The sequence below is a fragment of the Asterias rubens genome, chromosome 4, assembly GCF_902459465.1.
Source record: "Asterias rubens chromosome 4, eAstRub1.3, whole genome shotgun sequence".
In the NCBI taxonomy this organism is placed as follows: Eukaryota; Metazoa; Echinodermata; class Asteroidea; order Forcipulatida; family Asteriidae; genus Asterias; species Asterias rubens.
In genome coordinates, this window is record NC_047065.1 from 606790 (window position 1) to 634258 (window position 27469).

Sequence of the window (27469 nt, forward strand, 5' to 3'; positions counted from 1 at the left end):
CTCGTCAAAACCCCTTGCTTTTCCATCATCAGTAAACACCGCAGAATCATTCCCTACATCATCATCGTGAGTTGAGTTGACCAACAGACGTCGTCGACACCCGTCTACTCCGTTGCCTCTCCTGTTGGCAGCTATCATTCCACACTTAGACTGGCTTGCTCCTGGTTGTGGGTGTATAGGGTTGGGGTAGCAGCCACCTTATTATTATCCATGGAGTTTTCAGATGGGAACACCACACAGTCTTGCTGGACACTTGCTGCTGTTGTAATGTTTGTTGTTGTTGTGGTTGTGGTTGTGGTGGTCGTTTGGTGCTACTGCTGCTGTTTTGCTGCTGTTTTTGCTGTTGCTGTTAATTTGTTTGTAGAACAGTTGTTTTCTTGTTTGTTGTTATGTGGTCGTGGTAGTGGTAGTGTTATGTTGTTTCTGCTGTGCAGTTGTTGCTGCTTAATGAATATACTTGTCTGTGTTGTTGGTGGTGCTGCAGTTTGTTGCTGTTGATATTGCTGCTGGTTTTGTTGTTTGATGTTGTTATTGTTGGTGATGGTCTTGTTGTGGTTCTTCTTGCCTGTTGGTGTCGTGGGTTTTTTCTTGTTGTCGTTTGAGCTCAGTGACAGTTGAATAAAAACCGGCTGTCCGTGCAAACTGTCCTCTCGACACACTTCTGATTTATCCTCTTAAAGATAGACATATATCAGTTCAGGGTTAATCCAACCCACTTGAATTGACATTCAATAATTTGCTAGCAGCTTCCATATTGAGCTATGTGAGTGATTTATGGATGTGGAGCTATTACCAGTATAAAGGACGACCTCGTAGGCCTGTGGGCACGGTTGTCAGTAGTCTGCATTGTCACCACAGTTCAGTCGCTACTCTCCACCGCCACTAGACTACCACCAAGAAGCTATGCTCAATACTGATTGATGCATGTACTCATAAATCATCTTGCTTTATGAGGTATGATGTTTCTTTAACACACATAGACCCACTGAAACCAGTTGAATTCAATGGCAAATGTTGCAACTCATTTACCCTGATGATTTCTCATATTTTTATATTACTATATAAAATGTGTTTTTGTCACTTGTTTACTTGTTTACTTGAATGTAAATAATTTTTGTTAACATAATCCAAACGTACATAAGGTCAACCTAACTTTGTAGACATTGACTTGTTCTGTATACACTTAAGGAACATGATATTCTTCAACACTGTAATACCACTGTGTGGACGTGTGTAAGTCCACATAACGTCCAACAAGTCCCTACATTATGTGGACCTCTTTTGTTATCAGGTCCACACTTCGTATGTAGCGTTTAAACACGCAAAAACAGCGGATCCAATCTTTAACACTGATAATACTGTGTGGACGTGTGTAAGTCCACATAACGTCAAACAAGTCCCTACATTATGTGGACCTCTTTTGTTATCAGGTCCACACTTCGTATGTAGCGTTTAAACACGCAAAGACAGCGGATCCAATCTTTAACACTGTGATAATACTGTGTGGACGTGTGTAAGTCCACATAACGTCCAACAAGTCCCTACATTATGTGGACCTCTTTTGATATCAGGTCCACACTTCGTATGTAGCGTTTAAACACGCAAAGACAGCGGATCCAATCTTTAACACTGTGATAATACTGTGTGGACGTGTGTAAGTCCACATAACGTCCAACAAGTCCCTACATTATGTGGACCTCTTTTGTTATCAGGTCCACACTTCGTATGTAGCGTTTAAACACGCAAAGACAGCGGATCCAATCTTTAACACTGTGATAACACTGTGTGGACGCGTGTATGAAGTCCAAAGTGTTTGAAGTCCCTATAGGTCCACACTTTGTAATGTAGCGTATACAAACAGCGGGTTCAGTCTTCAACACTGTACTACGTGAGTTTATGTTTACTACAGGGGGGGGGGTGAGGGTGAGTATTCAGCGGTTTAAGAACTGTCCCCAGAGTCTTGTCGATTTGTCACTGTAGAAATGTTTCTTCAATTTAATCCGATAGCGAGAGTTTGCCTTCCCCAATAAAACCCCGCGCTTGGGATATCCCCGATGTGGCTAATTAACACCTGCCTGACACACGACGTGTGGAGATGTACCATGGACTCACACCCATTTTCAACCAACTCTAAAGAGGAAAAACCACAGACACCCTGGCCCAGAGTAACGTCACTGATGATCCTGGATTCATGTGACAAGCTCACAGAGCGTGTACCACTTAAAGGCAATGAACACCTTTGGTAATTGTCAAAGACCATTATTCTCACTTGGTGTATCCCAACATATATGCATAAAATAACAAGCCTGTGAAAATTTTGATCTAATTGGTCATCAAAGTTGCAAGAACATAGTGGAAGACTGCTGGACTTGCCTGTTCAAAAGTTTTCTGTCCCACCTGATTGCCCTGTGTTTATAAGCCTGTGTAGTTGGTAAAGTGTGTTCACAGTTATGCTCGTATTGGATCTCAAGGGTTAAAACAATGTGTGACTTCTTTAACTATCCCCTCCCCCTAACTTGCAGCGAGTGACGAAGCTCTTGTAGGGAGGGGGTTGCCGCCAAGATTGCTTACTTGACGGGGGGAACCAAGCCAGAACGAGTCATGGGTGTGAATGACCGTAGGGGTAGGAAGTCGTCTAACCTGGGGGATTAAGGGACGGATGGATGGATAGATTTGAAGCAGAACCCCGTGGGTAACAGAACTGATTTGGACCTGCTGGATAATTATGTTAGAAAAATACAAACCAGTGAAAAGCATTGGCCCTTGTGCACTACACAGACACGCAGACGACCTTGAAGAGTGCTTCACCCATGTTTGCTTTGAATGTGCAGAGAAAGCATAATGTTTTGCCGCCTTTTCTAGGTCCCATAGGAACATGTGCATCAACAGCTGCTATCATCACCAGCGGTATCGCTTAAAAGTAGCAGTAAAGCTTCTATGATACATCCATCCACGTGTGTATGATCGGTATCTCTAAAAGCTGAGTGGTAACATTATTTGCTGCTGTCAAATTAACTTTCTCACATTATGGAGAGAGGTTCACGACCATGAGCTGGCATCCCATTAGCCTATTTTTCATAAACCTGTACCCTATTTCGGAATATTTTAGAGTTTAACCAACACCCCTGCTCTCATTGGAATGTTGGAGGGTCGGAGCGGTTCGAGTGACGTTCAATCAACTTCTGCTCGCCCAGATTCTGGCTGCTGCGTTGCTATGGAATAATAATTAACGAGAAGAGAATCTAAACACACAAATCAATCGTCTTTTTGCTATAAACAGACAGCAATAAAGTGGGCACGGGCTGATCAAGAGGGTACTGGTTTTATTGTCTATATTTCTGTTGTCTAATATTCAACTGCTAGACTTTGCAATAAGAAGGCTCTGTTTCCCCCACCGGGAGTTGAACCTCCTGAACAGCACAGACATGACGTCATTTAGATTATGACGTCATTGTTTCAAATATTAAGTTGCTGTAGGTGATGATTTTCCACCTATATGGATTATACACCAAAGTACAGTACAACACTCTAGAGGTCTCTGAACTTCAATAATATCAATTACATACTGATGTGTTATGTTGGAACTGCTCCAAACATCAAAGTTATCCAGCTTGTAAAAAGTTCAATTTGGATTTGAGTTCATGTTGGTTACCCACTGTACAAAACTCTGGGCAGATAGATTCCCATACCTTAATATGGGCGCAGGGCCAAACGCCGATGTAGAGTTTGTTGACCATAGCTCACATCTCGCTGTCTCGATGTTGAGCCAGGAGCTAGTTAACCTATCCACGCGTATTAAGCCATTTTCTGTAAGAGTCAACTAGATGTATAAGGTGCCGTCACTACGTGTTCATGTCACATGAGTAAAGAACCACCCATGATATTAATCCATCAGCCTCCAACATCAGGGACCAATATCACAGACTGTTCACAAAATGCTGGTGCCATATAAAGAGAAGAAATCAAACCTAAAGTTACTGATTGTTACTGGTTATGTTACTCAAGATGACGTCAGTTCTGCAGGGCGCCCTCACTTAGAGGTCAAGATTAAGGTTGCTCATTGGTCGATTCTTGCGCTGTGCGTGTTCAAAACACTGTACATGTGTACGTTTTCTTTTTATCAACGATTTACCTTTCAGCGGTGGGATGATTTAATGCACATACCCCATTGATCGTCATTAATATTGCCAATATTTTTGGAGATCGATGATATGACGTCACAAGCTCTCAATATTGAGGTCAAAAGAAGACCCACCATTGGTTGAGAGCTGTGCATGGTGTGTCACTGTTTGACCTCGACAACGATGTCGGCCAATGCACTGGTCTGTTTGTCCAAGAAGCGAGGATTGTTCCAGTCCAGTGCTTAGAACGTTCCCGAATGCTCTGTGGACCATCGGAACGTGCAAACCGTGCGCGACATCCATTGATACTTCTTCGGTTTCTCTTAGGCCGTGTCCGAAACGACGACTTCGGCTACAGCTACGTCTAGATCAGCGCGTCTACCAGTGTTGAAGAATAGGCAGACGCGCGCGATCTAGCCGTAGCTGTAGCCGAAGTCGCCGTTTCGGACACGGCCTTAGCTTTCCAATCTTGTGCATTATTTTGTAAAAGAGGAAGGCCAGCCTTTCTGCATGTCCCTCTACTATCAACCGGATTCCACTACCTACTGTAGACCCTATCTAATAACATGAAGTATCATTTACGTAGGCACAAATATTTGGATATCGTAACCAAACCGTAATATTACTCTTTTGATTCTGTTGTAAAGTGTTGAGAGCTCAGTCTTACAGATAGTGCACATTTGACTGACAGATGCTGTCGTCTATTCTGAAGTGTGTAAAAAGAGTGCGACTGAAGTCCACTGGGGTACAACGGAGGATGATGAACTTTACACTGACCTTTTTTGTCATGCTGCAACAATCCCTGTCGTGTGTCCCATGTGCAACAAGGCATTGTTATATACTAATACAGCTTAGGGGCCAGACTAGATATCTGCCAAGCCTCGGTTTGGTTTCGTTGATTTTGATTGGGGAACCACAAGAACTTGCGTCGATTACTCTCAAGTGGCATACAAGAAGCTCGTTTGAAGAATGAAAACCAAAACCAAAGCAAATAGCAAAACTGAATCATCGCAATTCGTCGGGAAAATTATGGGAACTACCACCCCCCCCCCCAAAAAAAAGACAGAAGTCAAACAAAATCTCCTCTTTCAAAATGTGTCATAAATCTGACATGGGTTGTCCTCGTGTCATTCAAAACCACAGCTGTTTTGTTGAAACCAATAAACCGGCACCGAAAGGTAAATACACCTTAACACTTGATGGAGTTGTTCGTTCGTGCACATCGACAACAACCGACCTGAAAAGAAGGGAAATATAAACCGGGCCAGAATTCGCCCCATTTCATGCTTGCCTGCTGGTTTCTTTTTCACCTTTCTCTTCTTATGGGGTTTTGTGTTGTCTTTTGTCCGTGTTTGTGGTAGGGTTCCCACCGGTAAATCCTCCACAAACTAGGTCTATCAATACAACACAAGAATGCCTGGAGATTGTTAGCTTACTATCAAAAACCGGGATTTTATATTTATTTATTCTATTCCAGTTCTGGTGGACTTTTGAACTTGACAAGTGAAGGGTTGAATCGAGAAACAGCTTAGGGGAAAAAACCTTTCAAGTCCTGAATAGAGGAACATACAAATTCCGTTTGGATTTACAATAAAGTTTTATTTGGCTTTACATGAGTTAACAGAGCACTGGAGTGAGAAATATTTGGAAACAGAAGAGATTGATGTACAGAAAATGTAAGATAACGTCTCGAAATAAATCAAAAGATTAAAATAGAGACTTACTGTCAATAAAGTATCCAAACAAATTCACCACTCTTCCCTTGGAAATTCATCTAAGTTCGGCTGCGTGAATAACAAAATGTGTGACCTATCACTCCTTAGTCGCAATACTAAGAGTCAATTAAATCAGAATTAATATCTTCCTCTACTGATTAAGATTTCCCACTTTGTAAAGGATGATTCAACATTTCATATCCAGAAAGAGCCGTTAAAGGCATGTATAGGTGTATACAGTGGAGGCAGTGGACCTCCCCCATTAACCCACCACCCACATGAACTATTAAGAAGGACGACCTTTTGAAGATGGTTATTTTCTTGTGATGCACAATCATTTTGACCCCCCCCCCCCGTAAAGAAAGCCAAGGGCTATCCACAATATGCCTATGTGATTCGTAAGTGGACCAGGTAGTAGTTATAAAGCAGGGCAGTTCTTTTTAGAGCTGAGAAGTTTCCCAAATTCCGAAAAATCTACACTGCGGTATAATAAACACATCAACAAAAGTAAGTGTCCCCTCCCCCAAACAATTCGTCATAACATCGTAAGGTAAAACATTTTACCAATACAACTAATTAAGAAGTAATTCTATGACATGTTTTCTAAGTGTTGTGTGAAAATGAAAGATGTCCATGAATTCATGGCTGAATGAGCTCAAATGGAAGACAAAAACTGCCATTCTCAAAAGTCACAAAGATTGCGTTGTGTTGTTCACCGATCACGATGAGACGAGAAGTTGCCTGCGTCACATTGACGGTCGGAGACGGGTGATGAGATGGGTGTCGAGTTGGAGAGCAACATGCAGAGTGTTGTGTTCATTCAGTTACAGCCTATGGTGGTGGGAGTGTCATGGTGTGGGGTGGTATAAGCCTTACCAGGAAAACAGGTTCAGGGTAGCTACTGCTTTGCTGGCTGGTGAAGGCATCGAGCGAATGGTGTGGCCGGCAAGTTCCCCCAACCTCAATCCCATCCCTGTGGGACCAGCTGAAGCGATCTGCATATTCCCATATCAACGCCAACAGCAACCTGGCTCACCTGTCCCATCTCCTCTGCAAGTTCAGTGGATTGCCATCCCACAGCGGCAGCATGTCACCAGACTGACCAACACCATGACGGTGCCAGGTGGTCATTGGCAGGCGGTCATTGGCAGGCGTTACTGACCTCTATATTTGATAAACCTTTGTGACTTTTGAGAAGAGCAGTTTTTGTCTTCCATTTGAGCTCATTCAGCCATAGGTTAGGAAACATGTCATAGAATTATTTCTTAATTAGTTGTATTGGTAAAATGTTTTACCTTACGATGTTATGGCGAATTGTTTAGGGGGGGGGGACTTACTTTTGTTGATGTGTTTAGTAAGGCAGTTCTCAAAAGAACATAATCTATCCAGCAAGTATATTGTGTTATACCGCAAACCAAGAATACCTGGAGCAGGTTATTGGAAATATTTGGGTGAATTTCTGGTTTTGTTTGAGTATTTATTTGAGGTGTTTGTTTGTTTGTTTGTTTGTTTTTCTCTCTAAAATGAATTTTGACTGGTGACTGTTCCAGAACGACCATTCAACTTTCGCGAACGCCATCGCACAATGCACTCGACACATTTCACATTCCAAGCAAATCTGTTTGTACATAATGGTTGATGAACTTGAGACAATGTCCTGTCATCCCTATTGTTCCATTTCTAGTTAACAACCACTAAATCTTGATGTCCGATTTCTTCGTGCAACCTTATAAATGAAAGCTAATAACTTTCTCGAATCTAAGAACTGCCAATTCATTTAAAAATTTTAGAATACAATCGGGTCAAATTTGCCAAGTCGGACCATCTTTAGCCTAACACCAACAAATAACAAAATGTCTGATGGCTCATATTAAATGTGATGACCAGTAAGTTTTGGAGAAAGAACACCACAACATGCTCTCAATAAAAGTCCCCAGCCCAGGCAATCCTGTGAGAAAACTATTGACCTATAATTGGCTGACCTTTACATAGCTAATCCCCCACAGTCTCATTCCAAAATACAAGGCCTAAAATGTTAACTTTATTGCCTCAATTGTTGTCTTCTTTTTTTATTAAGATCACAAACTCCTGTCAGCTGAGTTTCCCATAAATCACTTCTAGCTTGATTTACAGCTGGATGGATCTCACCTGCTTAATATAGTGGGCGGGAAAAATCTGTCGTCAGCTTGGAGACGTGGTTGGGCTGTTCTTATGCCAAAGGGGGTATATTCCAGTCTCGGCTGTATCCTGGGTTAGCTTTTATATAAGGGAATCTTTAACAGTGTGGCCACGCCGTGAAGTCGCGTTCCTAATGATCGTGCTGATGAGAGCATCTCAGTCGTGTCACCTGTGTATACACTATCCTGATAATCGTACATAACGGGCACCAGACTATTGATTCCTCTATTCTAACCTCGGTATGGTTAGGCAATAATATGAATGGTTTGGAAACAAAAACGTTTTTGGGGGAAATGCTGGTATCCGAACTTCGCATCAATGACTGACAACCCCAAACAATCAAAAGGAACAAAAGAAGATCACATCTAACCTTATATAATCAATCCAAGCTAGTCAGCTTCCTCAGAGATCGAAAGTGTTTCTCACAAGTCATTGTGAATTTTATTCCCTATGTTATTTTGAATACGCGAGTTGTGCCTTCGCGTGATGCCTGGGATCTTGTGATGGCATATGAAGTATTTCATCGTCTGTGTTTGATTCTTGTTAACAGGGTATACTCTTATTGCGGTCGTTGAACCAGATGGATTGCAACTGTCAGTACTCTTTTGGAGAGAGTACAACATCTGAGCTTTTCAACTTATTTTGAATGTTAAAATGGCGCGATTTTCGAGTTGACTCCTTGTACGAATATACCACACGCGGTTATACTGTCCGCAACCCTTGCCACAAGCGAGTACAATTCCACGTGAAAAGCGTAAAATGAAAACAGCAAATTTTAGCAAATTCACAAAGCCAATAAGTTACAAAAAGAAGGGTGAAACAACGATGGCAGCGCCAGTTTGCAGTTTATAAACAAATTCTAGCTTGTACTTTGGGGGCAGTGAAGCCACTTTTACACAGTCCTGCATGTGGTTATACGATACAGGGAGAAACAGTTGTACATTTGGGAAATCCTATAATAGAATTGGCGACGCTGGATGTCAATCTCAGCCTTGTGATCTCCGTCAGCGTTGTCTTTATTATCGATGACTGAAGAGTCCTCATTCTGTCAGCGCCACATGACTGCGAAAAAAACCCACAGATTTTTAAAGAGACCCTTACATCAGCGGAATACCGGAGTTATTGTTCACTTCTGGCACAGGGGTATTGCTTTCCAGTTGGGAACAGGCAGTGCCATGTTTTCCATAAAAAAGTGACCGTTTCTTTCGAATTTATTCTCTTTCTATATGTAATGAATTAACATATGAAATACAGATTATGTCAATTGCCTTAAACTTTGGCGGCAAGTGAAGAGAAAAATAAACGGCGTCGTAACATTGAGCTGAAATTATGTTTTACAGCTGGCCAAGGTCAGTTGCGTTCATAGGCAAACTTTTCTGTGGCTATAGTATATATCAAATTTTAACTGTGGGAATTTTCACTGCTACACATTTGGAATTAGCAGCAAAGTAAGCAGCGAAGTTATCTATAACATAAGTTCACACGGGGTCAAAAAGTTTCAGCGAAGTGCTCGTGTGAATTTTCGTGTAACGTAACTTTTCAACAAAAACACGGAAACTGGGTTGGTGGTTATTTTCTTTGCACCTACCACAACTATTCACTTACCTATAAAATCCCGTGGTTCGAATGTTTTATTCTTTGTTTCTTTTGTTGTTCCCTTTGAGTTTACTCATTACAATCCAATTATGTAACTTTCCCTTAATCAGGTCGAGTTTGTACCGGGCCCGGGGAGTTTTTAACTCAACAGTAAACGGGTCGAGTTGTTACCGGTCTCGAGGGAGTTTTTAACCCACCAGGAAACGGTCCCCGAGCGAGGTCCGGTTCAAGTGCACATCGTTAAGTGAGCTTTGCCGCGACATGTCACCGCCCATGAACGCTCTATGTTGATTGAGGTATGTATTATATGCGGAAAACCACCCAGAGATTCCGAGAAACCTCTCTCCCCGGACCGCAATTTTTTTCTGTAGTATAGAATTGCCATCCTCTAAAAAAACCTCTCTTTTTTTTAAGGAATTTTTTTTAGTCGATTCAGAAAACAGTTCCCCAATGGAAAGCACTTAGGGTATAAACAGTACGGTGTGGCTATTTTGTTGTACAAAGACAAAATGTGCTCCAGACCCAGAGAACTCGGTACACCTTTTAAGACAATTTTCCTTTCCCCTCGGAATTTTACCTCTGGTACGGGGTAAGCCCTGGTGAATTCGACCGTGGATTAAAGTGCAAGGAAGATGTGGGTCGTTCGCAAGCAATGCCATTTAAATGCCACAGGAATTCCGGTGCAGTTAACCATAGAGCTATAAACCAAGAGTTAAAGACACTGGACACTATTGGTAATTACTCAAAATATTTATTAGCATAAAACCTTTCTTTCTATAGTCCAAGAATCAACTTCGCTCACTGCTCCATGGTTCTACCGGAAGTATAAAAGGTTCTCGTTAGGAGAACAGTACACCCATTTTAGGCGTGGATATATGGAGGTATGACCTATAATTGGCCCTATATGATTTACTTCCGGGTCATAGAGGTATAACACCGGATTGTTGAGGTCCAACGGTGGTCAGATCGTACGGGGAGAGGGCTATAATGGTAAACACGAAATCTGGACCGCGGGTTATGAGAAACTGCCCCTGGCTAACAAACATAGACGATATGTCCCTAATGAGTGCACACAATAAGAGATTGAAACGTCAACATTTTGTTTTTGATTATTCATGAGAGAAAAGTCTTGTTTTTTAGACAGGCTCTCTTCCAATTTGAAAGGTTAATGACCCTTCGCAGCTGAGCATGCACCAGGCACGTGCTACTGGCCCGACCGGGACAGGCTGATCCCCCTGATCATGGTTCCTCAACTACTCTCGTATTGTAGAAATGAATCCTGACATGTGCATCCTGCGAGGGTCCCGCCCAGCCGATGTAATAAGTTGATTTCATGGTCTAATAGGGGATCAATCTTGTGGGGAAGATCGCTATCTTTGTCCCGTGTGTTCTTTAGCTCTGTCACGCTCAACATTTTGTCCGTCCGTCCTTCGCCTGCCTATCCTTTATTCAAATGAACATTTTGAGGGCAAAGCCCCAGATGACAAGGTTTATCAATGTAGGACCCGGCTGCTCTTCCATCTTGCACTCTACCAAATAACTGTATTTTCTAGACTTGCAGTAATAATTTTGCCCCATACAGCACGAGTATATTTATGTCAATAAGTGATTTTTGTTATTCGTTGGTGTGTCAATAACTAGCTGTTGCTTTTGCTGTCGCTGTCGCTGTCGCTGTCGCTGTCGCTGTCGCTGGTGCTGCATTTGTTTTAAATGCAGCGATTTTACTATTCGACTTAAAAAATAAACAAGCACCTGATAGTGCTCGGATGGGATCTATTTTCGATATAACTGCGACGGTGGAGCGTGACAAGTCCTTAATTGATATAACACTTGTTTTGGGTTCGAGCAAGTGTATCCGGAACCAATTCGGCGTCTTAGAACTTGAAGGGAACTTGAAGGGAACTTGAAGGGAACTTGAAGGGAACTTGAAGGGGTGAATGTCTTGAAGGCGATTAATCAAATTCTGGCTATTCTTAAAGTTAGTCCATGACTCATCAGAGTGAGACTCAAGCTAACTATGGAGCTCAGATTCCACCGTCTTTCTTCCAAATTAGAACCATCTTTTTATCGTTCCATTCAAATCGATCCAATACGAAAGTGAGGCTGGAGGGGAGATCGTCCATGTGTCTTATTTTGGTTTTGTTTTGAATGGACCCAGCATTCATTGTATACCGTTGATCACATATCATAACGGTTTCTTGTTTACAAAGAGAGTGACATTGTACATTCCATTTCCTTTATGGCAGGCAAGACACTGCATTGGTGTTGTGAACGTTTACATGTTGTGGCATACTTTCCACGTTAATTCAAGAGTAATGAAAATGTATACAGCTGATCAAGTTGTTAGAATAAGCACCCTTTAATGATAACATTAACAATCAGACGATTCATAAGCCATACAATTTCAAGATTTTCTTTGAGTTGCGTACAAATCACGCCTACATGAAATGTGTGTGATGTCACAGGTCACTATGGTCTGTGTTTTGGGGACTAATGATGTATTGAAACAATTGTGTTATGCAAGTTCTTCATTGATGGGGACTTTGAAGGTCGAGATATCTCGTTTGTTCTGGGCGGGAAACGACTCCAATCGGCCCAATTTATTGAAGAAGTATCTGGTTAACTCAATTGTACACTGTAAAAGATTACCGTAATTTTACGGTGAAAAGTACGTAAATAGCTATGGTGTTTTACCGTAATGAGACTTTTCCATGACTTTACGGTGCAACCCCGTAAATACCGGCTCGCAATGCACCATGTGATTGTTTAAAAAATTACCGTAATGTTTACGGTGATAACGACATTTTTCAATGAATTTACGGTGCAACCCCGTAAATACCGGCTCGCAATGCACCATGGGATTGTTTAAAAATAATTACCGAATTTTTTACGGTGAAAAGTACGGTGGAACCCGTAAATAATGGCTCGCAATGCACCATGGGATTGTTAAATAAAATCACCGTAATTTTTACGGTGAAAAGTACGCAAACATCTACGGTGAATTTTATATAAAAAACAATTTCCTTGACTTTACGGTGTAACCCCGTTAATACCGGCTCGCAATGCACCATGGGATTGTCTAAAAGGAATGACCGTAATTTTTCGGTGAGAAATGTGTATATTTCGACGGTGAATTACCACTCTCGCTTTTGCTCGCCAGCCTTTTACGGCCAAGATCCGTATCTGGGCACACCAAAAGAACTCTAGGGATCATCGCGCACGCGCAATGCTTATGAGGAAGTTCTAGCGGGGCGACTAGAGTAACTAGATTTACCCACTTTTTGTACTCTATTGTACAATCCCGTGCTCATGGTGTATTACTTAAAGGTATGATACATCATTGGTTTTGGTTCTGGAAACAATGAGTTCATTCCAATTCCAGTCGTCTAGTTTTCAAAACACCCATCATTGGTAACCTGTTAAGGTTTCTATTTCATCAGTTATTCTATGTGGATTATATTGTGTTATGAAGACCACTAAATGCAGCGGCTGAATTCGAACAGTGCAAATCGAAAGCAGTTGTTGCCTTTTGATGGTGTTCAGAACTTTTCTTGAATATCAGCATTTAAGATGGAACTATTTTGAAGGGAGATTATTATCTCATTTGCAGTTTTATGATGAAAATTATTTAGAATTATATTTCTTGCCAAATTATTTTGATAATTACCAAAGCTGTATCGTACCTTTAACATATGGTTATTTTCCCCTTTTTAAAATACAATACCATTGGAGTAATTATACTATTGTAATAAGCCATTACTTATTACGGTCAGTTTCCACTTTTTCAAATACGGTCCCATGGCAGTAATATCAACGTGTAATATACCGTACAAATCACGGCACTCTGTAACCTCGTGTACGGTTTTACACCGTATTGACAGCCTTATCACCGTAAAAATCACGCCACACCGTAACTTCATGTTCGCTTCGCACCGTATATTGACAGCTTTCTCACCGTGAAAATCACGGCACATCGTAACTTCGTGTACGGCACACCGTAACTTCGTGTACGGTTTACACCGTAAACTGACAGCTTTCTCACCGTGAAAATCACGGCACACCGTAACTTCGTGTACGGTTTGCAACGTAAAAATTACGGGAATCGGTTGGCATCTCGCTGCACAACCGATTCCCGTAAATTTTTAGGGAATTTTGTTTTACAGTGTAGTGGTATAAAACCCTGCATCAAAATAATTGTGGCTACGATTTCAGTTTTCGGTTTTAAAGGTGGACCTTTCGAGACTACGGTTTGGAGTTCAATTAAGCCGAAATCGGGAACGGGACCGAGTTTTGCAAAGCAGCCAGTGTTTGTATTCGCCGTGTGAACTAGATTCTGTGGGAGACTTTGGGGCGAAGTGCTTAAATCGGCGCACCCTAACCCAGATTCGTGAACCCCCATACTTTTGGAAGTCAGAGATTTAGGGATGTTTTTATGAGTGTCGTCTTGGGGTTCCGGCTGTGATCATCAGAGCTCGGCTCGGAGTGATTATTATCAGGATTTCCTCTGCGAGTGGGTCCCGGAGAGGGACTCTTGAGTTGAACAAGTTGAAAATAACAAAATATTAAACGCAATATTTGATTGATCCTGTGTGTTACATCCGGGACTTTCGAAAAAGGGGGGAGTGACAGGAAGGGTTGTGTAACTTTGTCTCACACACTTGCGTGCGAAATGTGTTTGGCAAATAGACAGATATAGCAACGGTCTTCACTTGGGTTAGGGTTAGGGTTAGGGTTAGAGTTAGGGTTAGGGTTAGGAGTGACAGGAAGGGTTGTGTAACTTTGTCTCACACACTTGCGTGCGAAGTAACTTTGTCACACACACTTGCGTGCGAAATGTGTTTGGCAAATAGACAGATATAGGAACGGTCTTCACTTATTATTCCCTTGGTACCCAACCCCCTTATGACCCGTGGTGTCCCGTGTTTGATCCCATGTAGTTTGTATGTAAAACCCGCTGTCACTCGTAATGTATTTATTTCTGCCATGTTCTTCAAGTTGGCGCCATCTTGAAATCAAAATGGCGCCCAGGGGAAATCAATGTAATCCGGGTATAGATAGTGAGCTTTCGTTAGGTGGATTTATATACGATGAGTTGGATTGTTGGCTTATACTTCTGCTCCTTGACTGGCCATGCCAAACTTAAACTTTAGCTACTGATAAGGAGAACTGGCTTTCTTGCGGATGGTCCGAGCCAAATTTAATAAAACTGATAGGCCGAAAATCCTGTTTGAAAATTTTCTTGCTTAGCAAAAATTGATTGGGTCACCAGTCACAAGATAATTTTCACCAACCCGTTTATGTTAAGCAATACTTTTCTGTCCTTTAGCACGTTTTTGTGCGGGCTTTATGAAATTGATTGGCCCATCACATAATCTGGCTTGTGCGTTAGGCCTATGATAGGTTGGTTTGTCTATCGACTAGCTTTGTGCCTCTTGCTTAACTCATTCTGGTCGGTTGGTCTAGCTGTGCTGTCTGTCTGTGTCTGACTCGCCACTAACCTGAAAGCTAGTTTGCCGATGAGTAGAATTATTGCCTTTTTGTGGCGTGTGGCTGGCTAGAAAACACAGTGGCTTGTAAGATAAATTAGCTTTCAAGTTGGCTTGGATTGCTTGTTGCCTCTCAACTGAGCTTGTTGGCTTGCAGCTTTACTTTGCATTCAAGTTGGCTAGTTGTGTAAGGGGAATGTTAATTGTTTGAAATTCTGACTGGATCAGCTCAATTTTGTTGGCCTTGGCTGGCTAGATCGTTGTTTGGCTTGGGTTTTTCTCCAGTCAGCTAGTACAACACAAATCCAGGCCAAAATGACAAATACTCATTGCCTAGTATCAGCACTCGTAGACCCGTTTCCTGATGGCAGGATCCAATACCACATATTGACAACCCCGTAAGCCAAGATGATTTGGATTTCAATAACTGAGCCTGATTTATAGTCATTTGACTTGCCTGAGGGGCGAGATATAACTACTAATCATTAACCTCGATGGACAGCTTAAAGTGAGGGAGGATCCACGCTTAAACACCCCCTTAAATTGGGATTTCCTCTGGTCGATATGGTCATGTCACGGGTCAATGCTCTGTCTTTAAGCAGTGAGAACTCTGCGGTCATCTTCAGCAGGTCAAGTCAAAGTCTTGGAAACTTGAGGGTTTAATGCAGTTGATAAAAGTCTTTTAAATATTTTGGAGCTCGGTTAGTAATATTAGTATACTTGGACAGGTTTTGTTTTGCTCTTTACTCAACAAGTGAAACGTGTACATGTGACTTTTGGTGTATCCTTCTTTATAATTTTACCTATAAGTTAGCATAACGTTGAAAAAACAACCACAATCTACGACCCCACATTTAGGTCTAAATTCATTAACAACTGGTTTGGATTTGAACGAAGACCAATTTACTAGAGCGGGATTTGAACCAACGACCTCCGGATTTAAATTCCAGTGCTCTACCGACTCCCTGTTTTACTAGTATAGAGTTGAAACTTTGCATGCTGGAAGTATAACTAAGAGAGGTTTTCGGTATAGCGCCATGTGAATATCATTTCTCCAAAGTGTTCTAAAACATTTACAGCCATCAGGGCAGACGAGAAGAGATAGTGTGAAGAACTATTGGGAACACTTTTTGGCGCCAAAAAGACAGCCCTATGGATATTACTCTCCCGGGCAATTATATTGTAGCACCATGTGAATATCATTTCTCCAAAGTGTTCTAAAACATTTACAGCCATCAGGGCAGACGAGAAGAGATAGTGTGAAGAACTATTGGGAACACTTTTTGGCGCCAAAAAGACAGCCCTATGGATGTTACTCTCCCGGGCAATTATATTGTAACTTTCAATTGTTCATGTCTCTATCCATTATTCTCAAGTTTTTAAGCAATCGTTGTTTCATGTCTCGTAGGATTTGTACATGGAATTGCCGTCTGCTTTTGTGGCCTCCAATCAGCAACTGGGGAAGAGCTTTTCGCATTTGCATAACTATAGATCGTCACTAGCCACGCCCACCTACAGACTTCGCCCTTAATATCTCTACGTCTTGCATATTGATGTTAATGTTGGAGGCCTAAACAGAGTGAGTCGAAATTCATCTCAGTTTGTCTTGTGTTTATCTATGGAGAAATTAGTTGAATGGAATTATTTTTAGTTGGGCTCATTATGCAGGTTGGACGATGGTCAACGAACTCAACAATCTATCGCGATTCAAACACAACCATTTAAAAAACGCTCCGAGTTGTTTTAGCACAGAAGAGACTCGTGCATCTGTTATGAGCCACACTCATGCTGCTTCTCTTGAACACAACCACCACCCCTTCCCTCTCTCGAGACGGGGAGGGGGGGGCGGCGACTCACGGAACTTGCGGTCTGATCCTAAATCCCCCACGCATACAGAACCCCACCTATCTTATCAACCCCCCTGCGAAGGTGTGATAAAGCGATGTGGAGTTGCTCTCCCAATTAAAACGTATCTCTTCCTAATGCATGACAAACTCCAGACTTCGGTGGGATTACTAGAGAGCTGAAACAACTCAGAACGCAAACAACGTTCAGTGTCACTGACATAGGAGTCGATGACCCGGCTTGGGTATAAGGCAGACGGCATAGGAGCCGATTCCCCTCACCGTTTTAACATGTTTTGAAAACGCAGTTACATTCAAGCAAAGCAAGGGCATTGATCATTAACAATTCTTGCTTCCAACTCGTTAGCAGTTTGCGATCGAGCAGGCCACTCATGAGGGTGGTGGTTGGATGGTTAGACATAGTGCTATAGCCATATCACTGACACTAGTCTTTTATCAAGGCGGTTGGTAAGAGTTCACTCTCGGTCATTCGCTAATTGGCATTGTGCACCCGCAATTTCCTACAACATCAGCCCATTGTAGTATTATTTTCCAAAGCAATTTTTCACTTCCTCTGCTTTTATGTGATGCTCAAAAGGAATCAATCAGCCAGATTTTCCTTTTGATTTTCACACTTTGCTTCCCTTGCAGTGAACCCACACAATGTTAGTTCTCGTGAGGCATCTGCAGCGTTTTGGACTTCGTTTCTTCTGTCTGCGTTCCTTGGCAACATACATGACTTGAATGCACCTGGTGTTGTTTTCCTGCTTACCAAGTGCTATAGACCTATTTATCATGCTGCCGCCATCTTGGTCTCAATAATGAATGCTAATAATCATTTTGCAAATAGGAACCCGACTATTTTGTTCTTCCAGCCTCGGTTTGGTAACATTGGTATCAATGTGAGATATTCAAGATGGCTGCACCGTGATAAAAGTCTATATTGTAAAACCTTTGCCTCCAAAACCTATACCTATCTGCCATGTTTTTAAAGGGAAGGCTTAGGCTATGTCCGCCTGTTTGAAGCTCCGTCCATTCTCTGGTTCATTACAGAAAATGATATGAACCACATCTAGCTCTTTTAATGGAAGTTCTTATACTTTATTTGCAGATGTGGTTGAAGATGCATTCACACATCTAAAGAAATAAAAAGATGGTCGTAAACTGGTCATAATGTGTGACCATTTTACGACCATCTAAAATCACATTTTAGGTGGCCAGGTTGGTGAACTCCTTCGCCTATCACCTCTAAGGACCACGGTTCGAATCACGTCAGGGCACTATACGTGGATTGGGTTTTCTGTCCCCTTTGACTTGGAGTGTTTTCCCTGGAACATTTTTCTGAGGTTTGCCTCCCACTTTTAACACTGAAACTCCCTTCCTTGTCTTTTCTCCATTGGGTTCTTGGCTATTACAGTGATTAAGTTCGCTTTTATGCAATTAATATTATGCTTATAATAAGGGAAATGAAATGACATGTTGGTTGCGGTTTTGGTTCTTGGTTGAATGTTTCAGAAGATTATGCTGACTTTGAAAAACAACATTTTATTTACAAATTTGTCAAAGCAAAACATACCTCAACAAAACTTTTACATCCCCCCCCCCCCCCCTCTGTCCGAACCTGATTCTTCCAATTATGGACTCAAAATGGACAGTTTCACTTTGGCGATGTGTCGTGTGGTGTGTTGCTGGGGGCGATACCGACTAATTAAGAGGAAAATGTTAACAATTATAATTAGTTCAGTATAAACAAATTACCCTTGAGGGGCGGGGTCACGACCTCGGGGTGGTTGGTCTTGCGGGGTTTAAAGGCACTCGACACTATCGGTAATTGTCAAAGACCAGTATTCTCACTTGGTGAATCTCAACATATGTATAAAAATAACAAAGCTGTGAAAAATTGGGCCCAATTGGTCATCGAATTTACAAGAGAATAATGAAAGAAAACACACCCTTCTTGCATTATTTTGTGTGCTTTCAAATGCATTATAAAGGCTTCAGCCGAGGTATTTTGTTTTTTTAGTGAGAAATAAAATCTTTCTTAAAAACTGCGTTACTTCAGAGGGAGGTCTTCTCACAATGTTTCTGTATTATTAACAGCTCTCCATTGCCTGTTACCAAGTAAGTTATTTGCTAACATGTTTGAGTAAGTACCAATATAGTGTCCAGTGCCTTTGACATTATGGCGTGTTTTGTTTTTTTGTTTATACTCCAGCCAGCGGTTGTCATGTTCAAGGGCACACTTACAAACGTCAAAATGGTGGGGCACAGGAGCTCGATTTCACCCATGGTGACTGAGGCAACGACCGCTCGGACATCGCTGGATCAAACGTCAACTGAAAGGAGACAACTGTTTAAATCGAAGAGGGTTTTTCTTTTCTTTGGTTGATAATGAGAGGTGAAGAGGTTATCCCAGATGGGCAGAGCTGTAAATACCTCTGCAATCAGGCCTGATGGACCACCAAAGATGCGGCAACTCGAATCCTTCAACTGCGGTGGATGGAAGGGCAAGGCCCGCAATTCCGGCAATTATTGGTTTATAGTATAATTGAATTGTAAAATACCGCAAGCACCATGTGTAAATCGTCACTGTGTGAGTGTTTTAAAGTTATTTGTGTCGGCCGTGTAGGTTCAACTCCCCTTAACTCTCCGGGAGCAAGTCTCGCCACTCGGACACCAAACAAGTAGTGGGGCTAGGCTTTAGACATCAGTCTGTCCCCTCGAATTGAAGCCTGTATCCGTAAGGTCACAACGCAACGGTGGGGTTGTTGATGGGGATGGGTTTATTGATGGGGATGGGGCGTGGGGAAGAGGGGCCTAAGCTATGAACTCACTGGAGATGACAAGACCACCTCTATGCACAAACCATGGACCTGAGAGTGTCAGTAACAAAGGTCGTGGGTTCGAATCCACCCGAGTAATATGCCTGTGATTTTTGTTCACATAGCTCAGGAAAGTACTGAGTACACATGGGTGTACGTTCTGGTAAAACCAAAAATATTAGTGTCAGCAACAGTTTGCTCAAAGTTCATGCAAATGTTGATTGCAACTCATCATTTGTCATTACATTTGGCATTGATTCGTTTTGATGAGAGTGGTCTCCTTATTCACAAATTTACTGACAAATCGTTTCGGGGGGAAAATAATCTTCTAGAATGTCTGATCCCATTTCCTTATTCCAACTATATCTGATCCCATTTCCTTATTCAAACTGTTTGATCCCATTTCCTAATTCAAACTGTGAGTAATTGTTCCAATTAACGGTTCCGATACAACCTCATTCCCGCCCCAAAAGCAACCTCCACCCTCCCCACTAATATCGTGCCTTCAAGGTCTCGAAAGTTGTAATCGAGTAAGATTGTATTGCAAGAATGGTTACCAAACTTTCCCTTTAAGTGTGACAGCAGTACATATTACTTTTGGAATTTAATCTAATTATGTTATCATTTTCAAAGCGGATGAATGCAGCGACCTTAAGTTAAGACAAATTACTTCCATATGGCTTTATCTCAATTCGGTTCGTCAGTCGAATAGTCGGAGAATCGGTTAGTCGGACAATCGGTTAGTCGGACAGCCAGCGAATCACTAGCCTGGACGATATTTGTTTCTGTAGGCTACACCAACATTGTCACTGTCTTGGTGCTTTTCAATGTGGAATTTTGTTTCTTCTAAATCGATCTAAAAATTGTTGAGCATGGAAATTCTATATCACAGAAGAAAACAATCTGACGTCACACTTCGAGGCTCGTGAATTTCGCCAGCCATACGAATGCAACTTTGACCTCCCATTCATTTCGCATGGAGATTCGCAGTCGAATCCTACGAACATGTGAACGTATAAATGATCATTACATGCATGTATAAGTACACAACATTGTTTAAACATTGTGGGTGCTGCCGATGCAGACGACCAAAAATACAGCTGACAAACATCACCACGGACCAATCAAAACACAGATAGGCCTATGCAAAGCTATACGTCACTACACGTTTATCCAATGAAATCATTGCATCCAATGAAATCATTGCATCCAATGAAATCATTGCATCCAATGAAATCATTGCATCCAATGAAATCATTGCATCCAATGAAATCATTGCATCCAATGAAATCATTGCATCCAATGAAATCATTGCATCCAATGAAATCATTGCATCCAATGAAATCATTGCATCCAATGAAATCATTGCATCCAATGAAATCATTGCATCCAATGAAATCATTGCATCCAATGAAATTATTGCATCCAATGAAATCATTTCATCCAATGAAATCATTTTGTCTATGAACCCGGTGTCTGTCTCATAATGGGACCAATCTATAGCGAATCACGACCGTTCACTGCTGAGCAAAGCCGATAAGTAGAATGAAAACGAGTTATGTGCCTCATCGTCTCTATATCGTGAACAGGGATCTAAATGGAATCGATCGCCACGTAAAATAACCTCAGAAAGTATCTAGTTCATTTAGGATCGCCCTGTTATTTCCCCCGAATTTGGAGCACCGCGCACCGAGGAATTTAGGCCGTTGAAAGGCGTTACCCTCCCGGGAGCCCGAGCCGTTCCTCGGGGGAGCCAGGCGCGTGCAGTGTTTTGAAAAGCGATAATTCGTCCAAATCATTCGCAGTTGGGACGTGGTACCGAGAGAACCCCATGACGACGGATCTATTGTAGTCAAACTGGATTGGTCATGGCTCGGAACCATCAACGATGCTGTGCCGTGAGATAACCGCTCCAGACGGGGTGAATAGGGGGATATGAGAGGGTTAAAACTCCAGGCGTTGGGGGAGAGAGCCCTTTTACTGGCGGAAATTAAATAAACATTGCCAGAATAAAATGACCTAATATATTGAGTTAACTAGGTTTGGTGCAAGGGGAATCAGAACACGTTGGACCTGGTGGAAACGATTGGATGAAACGTGAACCGGCTTACTGTATCGAGTATCTTGGCTCACAACTCCAGGGAAATGGGGTTCGAATATTATATTCCACCTTTGTGACACTTAACTTCTCGATCATTGACCTTAATATAACGCCCCCCCCCCAAAAAAAAAAAAAAAAGAGTCAGATGTATCCAGTATCCAGGGATACCAACCATGGACATACTTGGGTCATCAAGTTAGATGTCTATTAATTATTATCTGAAACAGGTGTAGATTGTGGCTCTCTAGTTGATCTGACGGTTTAAGGCGGGAATGTCTCCTTGTTGTTTTTTTGTCGAACTTGAACCTGAAAATGTCAAAGGATACGTTTTGACAGTTGCAAAGTCGCATGTCCCATTTGTTTCTGGTCCAAATGCAAGTTGTCCCTTTCTCCTGGAAATTCTCAGACAAGTTTAACCACATTGCCACGCTTGGGGAGGTGGGGGGGTGCACTTGTTCAGGGGTGTAAGTACGCTAATCCCAGGGCTACCTCACTAAACATTTATCGGTTGTTAATATTTACAATGTATTTGATCCACCCAAGTGCACATGTGTTTGTGAAAACAAAATGTGAAAATTGTAAAATGAGTAAACAAATTATTCAAAATATTATTCACAAAAATAACCTGCCACCCGCGATTCGCAGTCACAGCGTGGACTCACTCGGTGAGAACCTTTTAAACCGGCCGTTTTGGGTTTTGTTTTGGTCAGCTGTAGAGAATAGAGTGAACGTATACCACCACCCCGAGGGATGGGGTGCAACCTCGATTGACCCAGAGCGCTGGTACACCCAAGGACACCTTTTTGTTCAACTCGAAGGACTTCTGGGAAAGTCTATTATGAAGGCCCACAGCCCCTCAGGTCATGTGCGGCGAGCGGTTACATCAAAATATAATTTGCGGTCGCGCTGGTAATAAAGTTGGGATACGTTACCCGGTTCAGTGGTGTGGAGTAAAGTAAATGAGGACCGGGTTTATTTATTTTGGATGGGTTTAGACAATTCCACCGTGTTTACAAAATTAGTTAACTTGTGCATTCCAAGGCAGTTTCTGGCCGGCAAAATAGTCCATTCATCATTCATAAGCTCTTTAATTCTCTATGTCTCATTTTTTACATTATGATTTGCACATAATGATACGTGGTTACTCTGTTGATTAAATACATTTGACAACACACTAGTTCAATGTTGTTCGATTGTGGCTTTATTCTTTCATAAATTGTAATGTTAGGTGACCGCTTGTCTTGTTTGGTATAATCGAAGAATGTATTAGCGGCGAGATATTGGTTTGGGTTGCCCTGGTATACCCTTAAACTTTAAAGGATGTTCCACTCTAAAACCAGGACATGCGGTAACGACCTGCCCACGAAAATAGAACCCACTGGGCGACACAATCAGATAATTTTGACACCATTATTTTGTACTGTATGATATTAATTGAAACGCTGCTGGTTGTTGGAATTACACCAGCGGTGATCGACGGGGCCATCGCGCCGTGTCAACCCACCAACACCGACTGTCTTTACCCGGTGACGTGCAAAGAGCACCCGGGTAAACCAATCTCGAAGGCGGGTAACTGATGTGAATTGTCACTACAATAAGTTTTCCCCTTCTCCCCATGTCTATAATTAGATCTGCTTATCCTGCAGAATGTGTGCAATGCATGGGTGGGTAGGGTGTTCTTAAATTGGAACTGTGGGTGGGAAGAGCATGGGCGTTTCATGATATCTCTTCATTTTTGTTTTTATTTTTAGAAATAAGGCTAATCCAGACGCTTGTGTGTTATCGTGACCGGGGGAGCATAGAAGTAGGTGTCAAGGAACTCTGTTGCCTGCAATATAAACCTAATGGATAAGAAGCACAGCAACTTTGGATAGTATAACGCATTTTGAGAAACTTCCAACTTCTAAGTACTACGGTTATGGAAACCTTTTATCCCCAATAAATTGAATCTGAAAAGCGTTACTGCGATAACGTTCCTCGGGTGGTGTATTCCAAGTGCAGATTGTTCTTCATGTGGACATAAACGCTACAGATTTTCGGCAACATCTCTAAAACGCAATCACATTTTCAACAGGTTAGTTTTATGGTAATCTACAACTACATGCAGGATTGAAACAGTGGGTTCCAACTACCAAACATAATACAATCCCTTTTGAAAGAATTATAATACTATGAAAAACTGTTATCTGAAAACAATCACCCATAGTTTTGACATAAGTATCTTTTTACAAAGTTTCGATTTCATCTGACATGAATCGCATTTTGGGGTCAATATTATTGTCGAGACCCATCGGTATCCAGAATCGACTCTCTAGACAGATCCAGGTTGACCGATGCTAGAATGAGGTCACACAATGTTCACCACTTATCGGTTATTACAATCCGAATACGATGATGTCGATTAGTGTTTGAATCGATTCCCGGCATGGCTCATCTCAGTTGGTAATCGAACAACTGGAAACAATTTCAAGCCCCCCACCCCCCCCCCCCCACCCCCGTTCAATTTTGTTTAAGGAACCCAGTTGACGAAGCCTTTGAATATGAAAAGCATCTAGAAATCACAGTTGTGACCTTTGGGTGAAAAGGGATTTAATGTAATGTAAAAACCAGCCGGATAGGAGTTAGGAGGGAGATGTCATGAAAAGGGAGTAGTCCACCAATCGGAATTGGAAAGTTGGGATTTCTGCCGGCGAGGAAGGAATAGCTTAACATTCCAGGAATTACCGTGAATTAAAAAGTAGCTATAAGCATAACAAAATTACGCTTACCGGAATAAGGCTACCAGCCAAACCGCTAAGTTACACGTACAAATTTTGACTGGTATCATGCTTATTTTTTGCTTAGCAGAAAAATTTGCTGCTGAACAGCTTGATGAAATTTGGCCCAGGTCGGGTGCTGGCCAGTGCGCTGTGCCATTGTACCGTTGCCACCCCTCTGTAAACTATCTGCTTTGCGTTAGTCGGTCAAACCCCAGTGGCGACCAGTACTTGATTGATGGACTTCGATTCGATGACCATTATGTGGGTCACTCCTTGGTCAAATCTCACGCCAATCTCCGACCCATAGGGGGCGGGCTTCAGGTGCCTTTCTTTTCTGGTTCTCTCTCGCGGCGACTCATCAATAACTTCCCCAAAGTGATTCTATATTATGACGGACACCGTGTGCGTTATAATCAGGTCATGTTTTCCAAACCGATGCTGCACTAGATCTTGCTCTGATTATTCCACGTCCTTGGCCTATTTACCTTAGACCTGCCAAACATCAACTCAATTCCCGCTTAGCAAGATTTAAACACAACACACATATCCGTGTCATTGTTTGCAACCGTTACCCCGCTAAGATGCTTAGCAGTTTTGATTAACCTCTCGTGTGGAATTTTCTAATGTAGGGCCTGCCTCAGGAAAAAAAATACTTAGCACAAAATTAGACACCCACGCTAAATTGCCGTACAACATAATTAAATTGTTTGTCAGATTGTGTCTGCCTTCCCTGTTAATTAAAAAAAATGCTAAGTATGAATTTCTTCGAGTTTTATATCTATGCTACTTCAGTGCAGCTGGTGCCTTTATATTGGAGCTATTGTTTTTAGAGGGTAACCAATCACACTGGCAGAGTACATGGACATACTTTTGGCTGTTCTACTTTAAGTAAACCCCATCTGTATCATAGTTTTTCTTGACCGTTGTTGTGCCTCGGCATATTTTGGACTGACCTATTTTTGTTAGGGCGGTAATTTGGAGGGGCGGGGTGAAAACTAGGTCACGGTCTGTTTTTTGGGATTAGTCTAAACATTCTTGAAGTTGATTTTTCAGTGATTAACGGTCGTGTTTTTTTATTAGGAGTTTTTCGTTTGTTTTTGTATGTTTTTTTTTATCTTAACTTTTTCTAATGATCTGTATTTTGTTAATGTTACAATATTGACTACAACGAGCTGTTATTTCTGTGTTTTGGATAGCAGATAAACCAAATAAAGAAGTATTTAAATAAAGCTGCAGGCTAGGTCTGATTTTTGGCTGAAACACGAATATTTTTGTTTCAATTTTAAAAAGCGATTTTTATTTTAGTGGTATAAACTAGTAGTTAGTTATTGTCTTAATAATACAACTGTTAAAATTCGTTCGGAGAAAACTGTTTTGGCAAAAACTTGGCGTTGCATCTTTTACTGATGTATTTAAGTTTCATGGTTCTTTCTAGAGCCTATTATTATATTTTAGTGTGTGAGCTTGTTGGGCCCGCGTCCAATGAGGCTTCCTGACGTCACTGAGGTTGATTTGTTTGCAATGCTTCGCAGCTGGAACTTCTTTACCTTTTCAAGTTCAGCCGTTAACAAAATTAGGAAAGTAATGATACTTTGTGACTCAATTTCTACACTAATTTTCCAAAATGTTACTCTAATCCTTTGAAGATCATTTCAGGATCTTGTCCTTTTGTGGATTATTGATCAGCAGCATGGGTGTTAAATTGTTTACTTGCCACTTCGAAGATATTTTGGCATGGTGGGACGTTACGTGAGTGCCACTTTTGGATGGATGTCAGTTGGGTGCTAATTTTTAGGGTTATACCTTTTTAAGTAGGCCGCACTATTGGGTGTTGGGTGTACTCGACTTGCAATGTATACGTCCACCCAATTTTCACCCAGTTACTAACCCTTGTGAACAGCTGGGTACCGATGTATTTGGGTACTGTATTACTGAGACTGGGTACACTGGGTGTGTTAAGAATGTAGGACCCGCTGTTGTGAAAGAATGTGGCTCCATGTTCCGACCAGCGGGAACTTTCTGCCTCACATTCTCACTTGATTTACTCAATTCTCATTTTGTTTTCTAATCCTGTATGTACATAAAATAATTATATTTGGTTGGTTGCCTCAAAGTTGCCTCGTGTTATTTTTCAAGGTCCAAAGAATATGACTAAGGATGTCCTATACTTCAATGCAGAAATGTAGCCGTAGCCGTAGCCGTAACTGTAGCAGATGAAGCCACTTTTTCAACACTGCTTATTTCCCACACTGACTTCAGAAGCATGATGCCCATGTGGTGCGTGATGTTTGGGCGCACCCCACGCACGCTCTGTTGGTATACCATAGATGGTTCGCTGGCTGGATGGCCTCAAGTAGGTCGCGGGGGAGGGCATGCTATCAACTTGTATTTACTCCCCCGTCGTAAAAAAAAAAAAAAAAACTCCTCAGGGACCCTCAGGCCCTGTCCATTAACAATTCCTATAGAAGAACAATAGATACACACGTTGCCCACCCTCGCCAATCCCATTCATCCAATATTAAACAATCATTTATAAATGGTCTTTTGTTATGTTTGGCATCTATTGTTGGAACCTGTCAACTTTAACCTATTTTTTGCTTGGAGTGACATACGTTGCTTATTCTGGTTCAAAGGTCTTAGTTTGTTTATAGGCTAACCTTGTTGGGCTGACGTTTAAAATAGGCAGGATCATTGTCGAACTATCAGTTTGAATTTGCATATCGCTTCATTAGCAGTAAATATTAGGACATTTTGAGTAAATCAGATGGATATTAAATCAATGGTATTCAATATGTAAAAGTTGCCCTTAAAGAACCCATCGCCGAGTTGGTAGAAATATTGTTTTTA

General features: G+C 41.7%; 1 protein-coding gene across 2 annotated transcripts in view; it reads left to right on the forward strand.

The window, feature by feature from the left end:
- LOC117289353 (kinesin-like protein KIF28P) overlaps positions 1 to 27469 on the forward strand; it is an 80331-nt gene that overhangs the window by 2731 nt on the left and 50131 nt on the right. The window contains exon 2 of one of the 2 annotated variants that reach the window (XM_033770440.1): positions 9721 to 9906. The gene's annotated coding sequence lies outside the window, so the exon portion shown is untranslated. Of the gene's footprint in view, positions 1 to 9720; positions 9907 to 21998; positions 23938 to 27469 lie in introns of those variants that run through there. The other variant, XM_033770441.1, reaches the window with a different exon arrangement.